This window comes from Callorhinus ursinus, unplaced genomic scaffold (genome assembly GCF_003265705.2).
Source record: "Callorhinus ursinus isolate GAN/ISIS: 27379988/994484 unplaced genomic scaffold, GSC_fseal_2.0 scaffold24, whole genome shotgun sequence".
NCBI lineage: Eukaryota > Metazoa > Chordata > Mammalia > Carnivora > Otariidae > Callorhinus > Callorhinus ursinus.
The window spans coordinates 1,447,713-1,460,629 of NW_027397086.1; the positions used below are offsets into that span (position 1 = coordinate 1,447,713).

The 12,917-nt window shown below is 49.0% G+C and overlaps 1 protein-coding gene across 10 annotated transcripts in view; it reads right to left on the reverse strand.

The window, feature by feature from the left end:
* Positions 1-12,917, reverse strand: part of PRRC2B (proline rich coiled-coil 2B) — an 88,106-nt gene that overhangs the window by 74,523 nt on the left and 666 nt on the right. Inside the window, exon 1 of one of the 10 annotated variants that reach the window (XM_025888112.2) lies at positions 9,074-9,452. The exons of the other annotated variants lie outside the window; for them this stretch is intronic. The gene's annotated coding sequence lies outside the window, so the exon portion shown is untranslated. Of the gene's footprint in view, positions 1-9,073; positions 9,453-12,917 lie in introns of those variants that run through there. 10 annotated transcript variants of the gene reach the window in all.

Sequence of the window (12,917 nt, forward strand, 5' to 3'; positions counted from 1 at the left end):
AGGCCTGGAAGGAAGCCTGCAGAGGACTCTGGCTAGAAATCCATTTGCAGTCTGAAAGAGATCCTGGCCTAACTCACCTTTTGAAAATGCAGTTGATTTAACAACAAGAAAAGACAATTTCAATTTACAGCTGGAGATGGACAAGTTGGATAGATGTGCCACAAACAGGCCTCTCTCTCCAGGGTCAGAACTTACCAGGGACCTAGCAAATAAAAGAAACACATCACACACACACCTGTACCTGAGTTCCTCCTTCCTTTTCCACCTCCAGAGAGCGGTGAATTAGCAAGTGAGCAGCACTTTGCAAATGCCACCAAAACCTATGTTCTTTCTTGTAAAATCTGATTTAGCAGAGAACAGAAACTGGAGATGGTATTTGTATTGGATTGTTCTTTCTAACCAGATCAACAAAGCAGTTTCCGAGGGCCACTGACAAATGAACAGAAACACATGACTGACTCGGGTAGATTCCTATGAGCCATCAGGGCCCCAACACCAGGAGCCAGGGCCCTCCGGATGAGGCTGAGCAAAATACAGAGCCTGGGAGAAGCTCTTGCCAGGAAAGAGCCAAAAATGTACCAGCTGCCTGGTCCTGGGACCACTCTCCATGACCATGTATGCTGTTTATATTTATATGGGTTACCTTTGTGATCAGTTATCTTTGTAACTATTAGATGTTACAAACACACATTCAGTGTAATAAACACAAACACACTAAAGTATGCAAAATAAGTCAATCCAACTCAAAAGGTAATCACCATTAACTGGGTGGATACCCTTCATACCTTTTTTTCTCAGCTCGCATAAACCCAGAAGCAGCTCCTGGTCTTCAAGTTGTATTCTACCAACGTGGGAAGTTACCCTATTATGCTGTAGCTCACTTTCTTCTCTTAGTACACTGTGGTCATCTTTCCAAGAAAATAACATACCAATCCTCCTCATCCTTTTGAAGGCCTACATATAGTATTTCACTGTGTAACTGCGCCACATTTACCCACTGCCCTACGGAGAGATGTAGAAATTACTTCCAACTGTGGGCGCCTGGGTGGCTCAGTCGGTTAAGCATCTGACTTGGGTTTGGGTCATGATCTCGGGGTCCTGGGATTGAGCCCTACATCGGGCTCCCCTGCTCAGTGGGGAGTCTGCTTGTCCCTCTCCCTCTGCCCCTCCCCCTGCTTGTGCTCTGTCTCTCAAATAAACAAAATCTTTAAAAAAAACAAAAAAAAACAAAAAAAAAGAAATTATTTGCAACTGTGTACTACGACAAATAATGCTACAAACAATATCCCGGCACATGTATGTAGACACCCCCCACCCCGCCCCGGCCAGTATTGGTGGACCATCTGACATTTCTAGGAAGCATATTTCTAGTTTGTGCCCAAGGACCTGAAAGGCAGGAAGGAGACCCCAAGACCCTCCCTCCCCCAGGTGCACTACACCGGAGGCAGATGGCCTCCAGCAGCCGTGGCCCCGAGAAATGAAGAACACAGCCCACTTAACAACAAAACAAAGTCCCCATCTTCCAGTCCTCCTCCGACTGTGGCTCCTACGGTTCTACCGGGAGGAGGCGGAAAAGGGGGAACCGTGGCTTCCTGACAAGCGCCACACCACTGCACCTGCAGGGAATGGCGCCCTTTGGTCGGAGGGAGCAAGTACTTCACCAGGCTGGCGGGATCAGCGCCGCCCCCGACTGCATCCGAGGATCCTCCTCACGGCTGCGGAAGTGAAGGTCCTATCGCCCTCACACGGAGGCCACAGGTGAAGGAAGAACAGGCCAAGGTCACTCTGTTCTCTGCTGTCTCGCTCGTCATGTCACATCAACCCAGAGCTGAGCCACAGGCACTGGGGTGTCTCTTACCCAGAAATGGTTCATCAACAACGCAGCCCCCAGAAATCCACCTTTTCTTGGACAAAAGTAAATTAACAAACCCAAATGTGCTGAAGGCGGGGGGGGGGGGGGGCTGGTGGTTAAAAGGGCTGAGTTGGTTTAAACGATCTCCAACAAAGCCCAAAGGACCGTACCACCAGGACCCACATGCTATTTATTCCGCAAGCCTCCGACACTACAGGAAACCCAGGACGATTACCGGCATTGGGCTACCAATCAGCAAAGTAACAAGAAGGAAGAACCCAAAAATAAGGGACAAGTGCTCCCAGGGGCTTTCAGAGGCAGGCCAAACTCGTCACTGCAGCATAGGGGAAAAGAGGAACTTGTGTGCTCACGGCAAACACACTCACTTCATTCACTTATTATTTCTCACAAGTCTTACAGAGACGCTACCCACACTGATGGAACTCTCTTCTCACAACACTCCTGGCCCCGTCCCCACTCCATCGTCTCCCCCACCAGTCCTAACACACCACACTGTACTGCTCCCTACCCTAAACAAGCTCCATGCATGGCCCACCTTGCCCCCCACTCCCGTGACACCACCAAATTCTACAACCCGAAGATGCCTGCAGGGCTGCACTCGCTGGTTACATCTACTCTTTGACGCCGCTGAGGACGACCCCCCGCACAGTGTCATGACTCATCCAGGGTGGCAAAGAACTACGATGGCTTTTTTTTTTTCCTTAAGAGAACAAGAAAAGATCCCAATGATAATGCTGGGGAACCATATGTAAGATAAAATGTCTTTTACTTGTCTTTATTTACATTAAGATATACCAATAAGGGGGGGGGGTGCCTGGGTGGCTCAGTCATTAAGCGTCTGCCTTCAGCTCAGGTCATGGTCCCAGGAGCCTGGGATCGAGCCCTCCGTCGGGCTCCCTGCTCCGCGGGAAGCCTGCTTCTCCCTCTCCCACTCCCCCTGCTTGTGTTCCCTCTCTCGCTTTGTCTCCTTCTGTCAAATAAATAAATAAATTCTTAAAAAATAATAATAAAAATTTTAAAAAAAAGATGATATACCAATAAGGGTGCCCGGGTGGCTCAGTTAAGCGTCTGACTCTTGCTTTCCTCTCAGGTCATGATCTCAGGGTTGTGAGATTCAGTTCTGCCTGAGCCCTGTGTCCAGCTCTGCACTGAGTGGAGCCTGCTTAAAATTCTCTCTCTCTCTGCTCCTCCCCACCCCACCCCCCCTCCCCCCCCTCTATGGTCAAAAAAAAAAAAAAATGATATACCTATAAACTTTCACGTCTCCTGTTTTCCAGTGGTCACTTCTGATTTAAAATTCATATGCATGGTTAAAGCATTCCCATTAGTGGAAAACAAAATTGTTCAAGACAGCACTCATCTCTTGATCTGAAAAAGGGATAGCAGGCAGGACGAAATGACTCATTTTCTATTTTGTGCTGTTTGGGTTTTTTGTAACAAGCCTGTATGGTTACTGATATATTGTTTTTAAGGTCTGGGGTAAACTGAGCAACACTGAATCAATGCTTTACACTGTTTCTGAGCTGAGTAGAAGACAGGTTTCATCCCCATCTGGCAGGAAACAGAGGCTCAAAGGCATAAAGAGCACTTGATGAGGCTCCTACAGTGAATAGATGTAAGTGATGGAAATGAACACTCCTGTTTGCCTGATGCCCAGTCAGGGGGAGCCAGGGTTCTAGACCAGCAAGCTGCAGAGCCTCCCTTGCACCCATCAACGGCCTGAACACACTTATCTTTACTCCTCAAGACATTTACCTGAAACTCTCCAAGAACAGAAGAGACTCAGCACAGGGCAGCAGCAAGTGACCCAATGCCCCAGTGAGGTGGTATTCACCTCGGACAAAGAGAAGTACGGCAGAGAGTGCTCCGATGCACCCGCCCCTCAGGGAGGCCCTTGGTTAAGGGGTCTGAGTTCCTGGAGGTGACGGCGGGGGCTATTTGATTTGGGTCTAAGTCTTCTGCACTCAGCACAGGGCTTAGCACACTATTAGAAACACTAACATCTAGTAAACAAGTGAACCCCAAGTGTATAAGCCTGCCTACTCCAAACCCCCAGGCCCTTGGCTAGTGCTACATCCAGGAACCATTAATAGCTCCTGTTTATTGAGAGCCTGCTTGCCTAGTGCCACGTACCTTATAAACACTTCGGCGAACGACCCACTGAATCCTTCCCCCGTTCTAGGAGGAAGGTGTTACTACCACATTTTGCAGACAAGGAGAACAGACTCTGAAAGATGAAATAACCTTGAATCACCCAGCTCGCAAGCGGTTGAACCTGGGTTTGAAGTCAGTGGACCTCAAAGCCAAGGGCTACTCTCCATCAGGAAAGGAGCAGGAGGGGGCAAGGGATGTCCAAGTCGGCCGATGACTTCTAGGCCAGGCTCATGATAACGACCCTCCAGGGCCAGAGGAGTGTCACCCCAAACTGTACCTCCACCAGGCACATTCTCTCACCAGAGCACAAATCCGTCCCCACCTGGCCTGATGAAATACCATCCAGCCATTTCCAGGGGTTTCATCTCTGCGGTCGCTTCACCCAGGAGGCGTGATTTCCTGGAATAACCAGATAGGGAAAGACAGGGTCTAGAGGCCAAGTGGTTGAGTAGGCAGAGTGGCTGAGTGGATCTGCTCGACAGCCATGATCAGGAAATGCAACAGAGGGCTGGCCTCCAAATAAGCTCCACACTGTAAGAAATATTAACAGCAACAAAACCACCAAGGGCTGCAAAATGGGAGCCTCAGAAACCTCCAGAGAGGCTAGGCTCCAGTGTGTAAAGCCTGGAAGAAAACATCTGTGCCAAGAGGCTACCTGTGCCTCCCTCCACAACTCCCTCCTGGCCTTCCCCCAGGGAGATGCCCAGAGCACCTCCTGCAGGGGCCACCTCTGCACCTCAAGACCACGGTGAATGCTGCTTCCATAACAAAACCCAAGGTCCTACACTGACTAGAGCAAGCTGGAAACACTAAGTGCCTTTGATTTGAGAAACGTGCTCATTCAAAATGTCGCATAAAGGCTACCCATTTAGTCAAGTCCACAGTCCAGAAACACCCACTCTCGTATACTATTGTTTATAAATTGACAATTTTTTAAAGAGTTATTTAGCAGAATTCTTACCAAAATGCTATTCAAGTGGAAGAGTCCACGCTGCAGAAACACTCACATGGTATTATATACAAATTACGTTTCTCAAGAAAAATTTGGCAGAATTTTACCAAAAATTGTGTAGTATCCAAAAACAAGAAATAGCCCAAATGTCCACCAATAGGGAAGAGGTTAAATCAAGGAAGTATACCCACAAAATACCCTCTGCAATTGCTAAAACAGATGATGTAATCCATCTGTACAGACTGTTACGGAGCACACCAAGGCATTTTATTAAGCGCAAAGGGAAGCATGCTTTAAGAATATAAATGCGTGTGTGGGGATAATGTGCACCACTTTTTTTTCTGGAAGGAACGACAAGAAACTTCTCATAGTGCTTTCTCTGCAGAGAGACTGGGGAAGAGCCCTTACACCTTTTAATACAGCTTAAATTTTCTAACTATTTTTTTGTTGTTGTTTTACAAAGTCAACTGGAAATATCTGGACCGTAGAATTATAAACTATTTTTGGGTTTTTTTCTTCATACACTTGTAGATTTTTAAAAATTTAATATTATTTAAAAAAACACTGAACATGTGATAGATTTGTATATATTAATATGAAAAAATTCTCTTGACATGTTTAAAAATGCATGTTGTGGTACAAGAAAAAGAAGTGTGATCCCATTTCTGTGTTCTAAAAGCCTGCCTACAAAGGGCCGTATTTATACGCATTCAGAGTCTGAGAGGATAAACACGCTGAACTGTAAACAGTAGTTACTGCCTGGGAAGCTGGAGGGAAGAGCTTTTTCATTTCTCTTCACACACTCGCTTTTTCTTTTTTTTTAATGAGTATGTATACTTTCGCAATTAATTTTATATCAGAAAAAAAATTCCACTTTTGGCTCGAGGACAAGGTCTCCACTGTCCCCAGCGACTTCTGAACACTCAGCCCATTCACCCCCATGGCAGGTCGGCCAGGCGGCCCTGACAGGACCCCTCCCAGACAGGCCTGCGTTTCTGTACCACCCGGGACAGAGCAGTTCTTGAAGCTCTGAACTGTGTGTAAACAACACCTGCCGAAAAAAGCTCTGGAGGACACAAAGGGGCCGCGGAGAGAGCGCCGGGGATGACCTCCTTTTTCCAGCTGGTCTTGCAGCAATGCCTCCCATCACTCTACACCAAGATCTGATCTCGCAGGACGAGGTGGGTGGGAGAGTCACCTCTGGCTTCCCAGGGCCAAGGTCCTACCTGCCCTCCCCTGGGCTGGAGACCAGCCACAGCAGAGTCCTCACAGAACACGTTCCCATCCAAAGGGCTCTGGCGCTCTGGAAAGCGAGCTGACCCACAAGCTTTCTACTGCAGCCCACACACTTCTGATTTCAACTTAGAAACACATTTTTAATACCCCAGGGCTTGGCATACTGTTTTCAATGGGTACTAATTTCTTTTTTTTTTAGTTTGTTTTTTTTTTAAAGCAATCTCTACACCCAAGGTGGGGCTCAAACTCACAACCCCGAGATCAAGAATCACATGCTCCACCGACTGAGCCAGCCAGGTGCCCCAAAAGATGATCTCAAGTTGGCTACATTTTCCAGAATGCATTCCCTGACTACCCTAGGCTAAGCGGCCCTGCCTCCTCGGCACACTTCCACAACAGCCTCTTAGCAGCATCGCCGCACCTTCTGCATGCGGGCACCCTCCCTGTCACAGACACCCGAGCACGGCGAGCACCAGGAAGCAACCAAATTCTGCTTCATGGCCCGCACGCCCTCCCTCGCTCCACTGGGGAAAATGTGCCAATCAATAAACAAGGGCAAGAGTGCATTTATAAGTTGTCACCCACTGACAGATGAATGGATCAACACACTGTGATACATGGAATGGAATATGGACTGTTATTCAGCCATAAAAAGAAATGGAGTCCTAAAACCTACTACAGCATGAACTTTGAAAACATTATGCTAAGTGAAATAAGCCAGACACAAAAGGGCAAATACTATATACGATTCCACTTACATATAGAGAGACAGAGATAGACAGACAGACAGACAAAGCAGATGGTGGCTGCCAGGGGCTGACGAAAGGGGAATGAGGGGTCAGTGTTTAATGGGTACAGAGTTTTAGTTTGGGAAGGTGATACATTTCTGGAGATGGATGGCTGTCACAGGACACTGTGAGTGTACTTAACGCCACTGAATTTGTACACTTTTTTAAAAAAATGGTTAAAATCATAAACTTCAGAGAGGCCTGGGTGGCTCAGCCGGTTAAGCGTCTGCCTTCGGCTCAGGTCATGATCCCAGGATTCTGGGATCGAGTCCCAGCCCAGCATCGGGCTCCCTGCTCGGTCTGGGGAGCCTGCTCCTCCCTCTGCCTGCAGCTCCCCCTGCTTGTGCTCTCGCACGCGCGCTCTCTCTCTGACATAAATAAATAAAACCTTTAAAAAAATGATAAACCTTATGTACATTTTACCACAATAAAATATTGTTTTAAAAAAAAGCACATTTAAAGCTGTGAAGAGGGGGGGCCTGGGTGGCTCAATCGGTTGAGCGTCTGACTCTTGCCTTCAGCTCAGGTCCTGATCTTGGTCGTTGAGATCAAGCTCCACAACGCGCTGGGCACAGGCAGAGTCAGCTTCAGATTCTCTCTCCCTCTCCGTCCCATTCACTCTCTACCTCTCTCTCAAATAAATAAAATCTAAAGCTGTGAAGAGAACTACAAAGAAAAGCAGTAGAGGCGAGGAAAGAATCATGGGAGGGCGAGGACAAAGCTTGAGAAGTTCCCAAAGGCTTCTCTTAAGGAGGCGCCTGTTCCCACCCCCCCCACCAGCCCATGAGCCCGGGACGAACCAAGTGTGGCATTCACATGTCTGTGTCCCCAGAAGAGCAAATGTTTAAGTCAAGACACTTGCTCAGACTCAACCCCATAAATGGAGTAAGACCCCAAGCTTCACTCAGCACAGGGCTTGGCCAGGACTGAGACAGGCAGGTCCGAGATACTCAGAACTTAGTGGCCTAGGAAGGAAAGCCACTTTGGAAGCAAGGCTGGAGTCAAAAGTCACAAGGGCTGAAGACGAAAACCCATACTGTGCCAAAAAGAACTGGAGAAGGAGCCTGCGTTCTCTCTGCCCCGCAAATGCCACTTATGGGAAATAATCAGCAACGTGCACCAAGATGTTGGTGCAAGGATGCACTCTAAAGGGCGCCTGGGTGGCTCAGTTGGTTAAGCGGCTGCCTTCGGCCCAGGTCATGATCCTGGAGTCCCAGGATCGAGTCCCGCATCGGACCCCCTGCTCAGCGGGGAGTCTGCTTCTCCCTCTGACCTTCTTCCCTCTCATGCTCTCTCTCTACCATTCTCTCTCTCTCTCAATAAATAAATAAAAATCTTAAAAAAAAAAAAGGATGCACTCTAAAAATTTGTTTACGAGAGGGAAAAGTGCGTAACAACAACGTAAATGTCTAATAACAGAGGATTCAATAAATCATGGCATATCCATATGAAGCAATTACACACAACTATTAAAATGTGTTTTCGGGGCACCTGGCTGGCTTAGTCGATAGAGCAAGCGACTCGATCTCGGGGGTCATGAGTTCAAGCCCCATGCTGGGCATCGAGCTTACTTAAAAATAAGAAGAAAGTAAAATAAAAAATATGTTTTCAATAACTTAGGAAAATACATTATAACATTAAGTAAGAACTATAAACTGTGAACGGCATATACAGTAGTTTTCTAATTTTGAAAAAACAAACACATACTCAAAAGGAAATACACCAGCCTTTACGGTTGTTCTCTCTGGATGGCGAGGTTACAGGTTATTTGTATTTGTATTTTTTTTCTAAGATTTTATTTATTTATTTGACAGAGAGAGACACAGCGAGAGAGGGAACACAAGCAGGGGGAGTGGGAGAGGGAGAAGCAGGCTTCCCACGGAGCAGGGAGCCCGATGTGGGGCTCGATCCTAGGACCCTGGGATCACGACCTGAGCCAAAGGCAGACACCCAATGACTGAGCCACCCAGGCGCCCCGTATTTGTATTTTTATCTTTAGTCTTTTCACTATCTTCCAATTTTTTTCCAGCAAAAAATGTTACTTTTACGAATAGGGAAAAACATACTTACAGGGCCTTGCACAGTGCCTGCCGAAGAGTATGTGCTAAAGGAGTACCTGCTGCATGACAGTGACTTCTAAAATCAATAAATACTGCTTTCACACCACCACCGAGAGGAAAAGGGCGATGGTTTGCTCAGAGAGGAGGAAGAAAGGATACAGAGCAGAGCTATACAAAACCAGCTGCAGAGGTGGGAACGGAAGGAAGTACTCTGAGAGAGACCGTGAAGGACCGCCAGCAACTTGAGATAGACCTCATTCTACCCCCCCCCAGACACCCCGCTACAGGCAGAGCTTGGCAAGCCAACACTGCAGCCCGCATCCTCCGGGCGCAACCCAGCCCTCAGCTCAGGCCACACGGGAAAAAAAAATCAACCAGTACAGCGAACAACAACACTCAACCGAGACTTCTGGCTCAAGTCACCAAGGCAGGCCTCTCTCCTAGTGCAGAGATTCCCCACATGCCAGGAACAGAGAGAAACAATGATCTGTATCATGGACAGCAGAGCTGGGGTCTTGGAGCGTCCAGGTGGGGAGGCCTGGTGCAAACGGCAACTTTAAAGCCTAAAAGCTTGTCATAAACAATTCTATTTCATTAGAAATCTTACCGTCTTTTCCTCTCTCTCTCTCTCTCTCTCTCTCTCTCTCTCTCCTGAGCACCACAGGTGATGCCTTTCTTTCTTTGTCCAAATGACAGACCAAAGGTTCCTAAGGCCATACAAGACCCAGCAAAAATGGGACTTTCTTAAGAAAGAAATTGAGTTATGACTTGAAAAGCAGACAGTCTAGTTAGCTCTGACCAAGATATGAGATTCAGAGCACAAAGCCCAACAGATCTCTGCTGGAAATTTTTATTTTTCAAGGGGAGTGCACTGCTTTAAAATCCAGGGTAGATAGGCCCTATTTAAATATCTGCGGGCCCATAACAAGATACATAGGTTTGATGGTAGAGAAGCCTCATTACCAGATTTAGAAATACACCGCACTAGCCCACCTGGTCTATTCTGGTTTGAAACAGAAACCAACATAGAAATGATCAATCTTCAATGGTAGAATAATGAGACATATAACCAGCATACAGCCATTAGCAACATGAGTCAGTACTTTGTACAAGCCAAAAACACAAAAAAAAAAAGTCTTTAAAATACAAAATAATTCTTCGCAAAAAAAGAGAACTGAAATTTTAAAAGTGTGTGGGGGATGGTGAACAGGCCTAACAAAAATCCCTCAGCCAGGCCAGGCCAGCAGACCGTGCTGGAACTAGTTCTGACTTGCCATTCCTGAAATTCCACTCTCCCAGGGTTTTCTGGCTCTCCCTTCCCCAGGCTCTTTACCCACGTGGGCTCCAAGGAGACAGGAAAGGACCCAGGCCACTGTAAGCAGCCCTCCCCACCCCCAACCCCACCGAAGGCTGAAACAAGGCCCCTCCGTGCAGCCCTGGAAAACTGACAACTCCCAGGTAAACCAAAAGCTCGCTGGGAAGGGCAGCGTATTCACCTCCTCCCCTAACAAACCAGCTAACAAACGGCCCAGAGCCAGACCTGGCCGGGATGAAATCAGACAGAAAAGAAGGGCCAAGCGGAAGGAAGCTGTGAAAACTGAAAGGGCAACAGGGACCGGCGAAGTCGTCTCAGTTCCACAGTCAGTGGGCCTGCAGGAGGTTCCAAGGAGGTTTAAAAAAAAAAAACAGCACCCAACAAAACCAAGATGGTTGTGGGAATGTCAAAATGTACCGAAAGAAATGCCCAGCCCACTGCAGAACCACTATCAGCCCAAGCAGAGCGTCTCCAGGGGCATTTACAAACAGGCTACAGGTGTGGCCCAGAGCTAACCTGGCTCTCGGCCGTCACCTGTGACCAAGACTGGGGTCAGTTTCCCCCGGTATCGTTAGCCTCAGTCCCTCCTATGCTCCCCAATAATCACCCTGAGCAGCCTAGCTGTTCTAGACCATTCTAGTGCTTCCAGGCATTGAGTAGTGGTCGTGATATAAAAATATTAGCTAGGGATCAAATTTGGGGGTGGGGAAGTCACAGGGCCATCAGCCAGGAGAACAGGAGGAAAAGATCAGGAATTTGGAGCAAGGACCAGAAAACTAGGCAACCAACAAAAACAACATACATTTTCATCACCCTCCTATGGACAGAAGTAGTTTGCTACAAACAGCATGTGAGGCTTACAAGAGCCCCAACAGATACCCAAAGCAAGGCATTAATTATTCCCATTTTACAGAGGTAGGAGTTGCGGCTCAGGGACCTGCCTACGGTAACCCAACGAAGACCAGAATCCTGGCTCCGAGAGACACTTGCCTGAACAAGCACAGGCTCCCCAAGGGATAATTTGCCATTCCCAAAGGAAAGCAGTCGTCCTCAAAAGGCAGGAGTCCCCAGCCTCTGCTTGTTGTTCTATCTCCCACTGTTCTAGATCTACCTTCAACCAAGCTGTGTATCTGCCTTGGAAGGGGCAGGCACCCCAGACCCAAGGACGGTGTCTTATTGACACACAAGCCAGTTCCTGGGAGGCTGCAAACAAAGGCTACTCTCTCCCAGCCTTATCTCCCCACAGAGGCCCAGCACTGAATAAACAAGGACCGGGAGACGTTCCATGGGTTGGGTGCCTCAGCCCCAGCACCTGTGGCATCCACCGGCTGGATCAGGTCAGCCCTACGGGTGGCATCCCAGTGGCTCGATTCCATGCCAGGGCTTGATGGCAGGTATAGAAACAGCAGTACGAGAAGCTATTAAACAATAACTGCCAGGCTCTTCTAGGTCTTTCACCATTGCCCTAACCCTACAAGGCGGAAAATGCACTATTTATGCCAGCGAAGGCTCTCTGAACCCTAGATTTCTCTGGCAGAAGCAGGATTTGCACCCCAAAGCCTGGGCCTCCCCAGTCCCTTACACCACCCAGCACTGCACACAGACAGGGCTGCAGATGGATTTGGAGAAACCACGCTACGACTTCAAACGGGTGGTTACAAAAACCAAACTGGATAATGCATAAAGCCACATAAAATGCACACAAAATCTTAAGGGGGGGAAACAAAATCTCAGGGCTAATTTAACAATCCTGGAAACCAAAGGCTTCTGAAGGTTTCTCCCTGGCAGCCATTTAGCAAATGACACAGTCGGGAGAGCCTCCCCAGCCCCCGTTCTCCCCACTTCCTCCAAGCTAACCATTCCCTTGAAAAACACCTCCTCTTCTTGCCTAAAGGTGGGCTCGGACCTCCCACGATATTTAGAAAGCGAGGGAGAAAAGAAGAGAGAAAACCGCCTTCCAGTTTTGTGTAGGCAAATCCACTCCAGAGGCCCACGATTTCAATAGTACCGTTTCTGACTTAGGAAAAGGGGGCAAAAAAAGAAAAAAGAAGGGGGGGAACCCCATCTGGCAGGCCCCGAGCAGCGACATCCTGTTTATTATTAAGCATTCTCAGTAACAGAACATTAAGTATTTCGAAAATAATCCTGTCGCTCGCGCACGGAAACCGCGGCCGTCGGCGGCTGCGAGCCCCCTGCCCCTGGACGCCAAGTCCGCGGGCCCGCGGGGGGCACCGCCGCGCCCCCCGCCGCCCCCCCCCCCAGCTCTGCGGCCCCGGGGGCGCCCAGACCCTGGGATTCCCGCTTGGGGTGGTGCCCGGGCACGTCGGCCCGGGGAAGGGGGACGGCGGGGGGGGGGGCGGGAGCGCAGGAAGGCCGCCCCGGCTACTTCCAGAGCAGCGGGGCGCTCCGGACCGCCGGCCTGGGCGGCCCCCGGGACACGGCGGCCCCCGCACCCCCGGCCCCGGCCCCCCGCCCAGGCCGCGCGGCGCTGCACAACAATGGCGTGCCCGGGCCCGGCCGCCCGCCGCCCGCCGCCCCC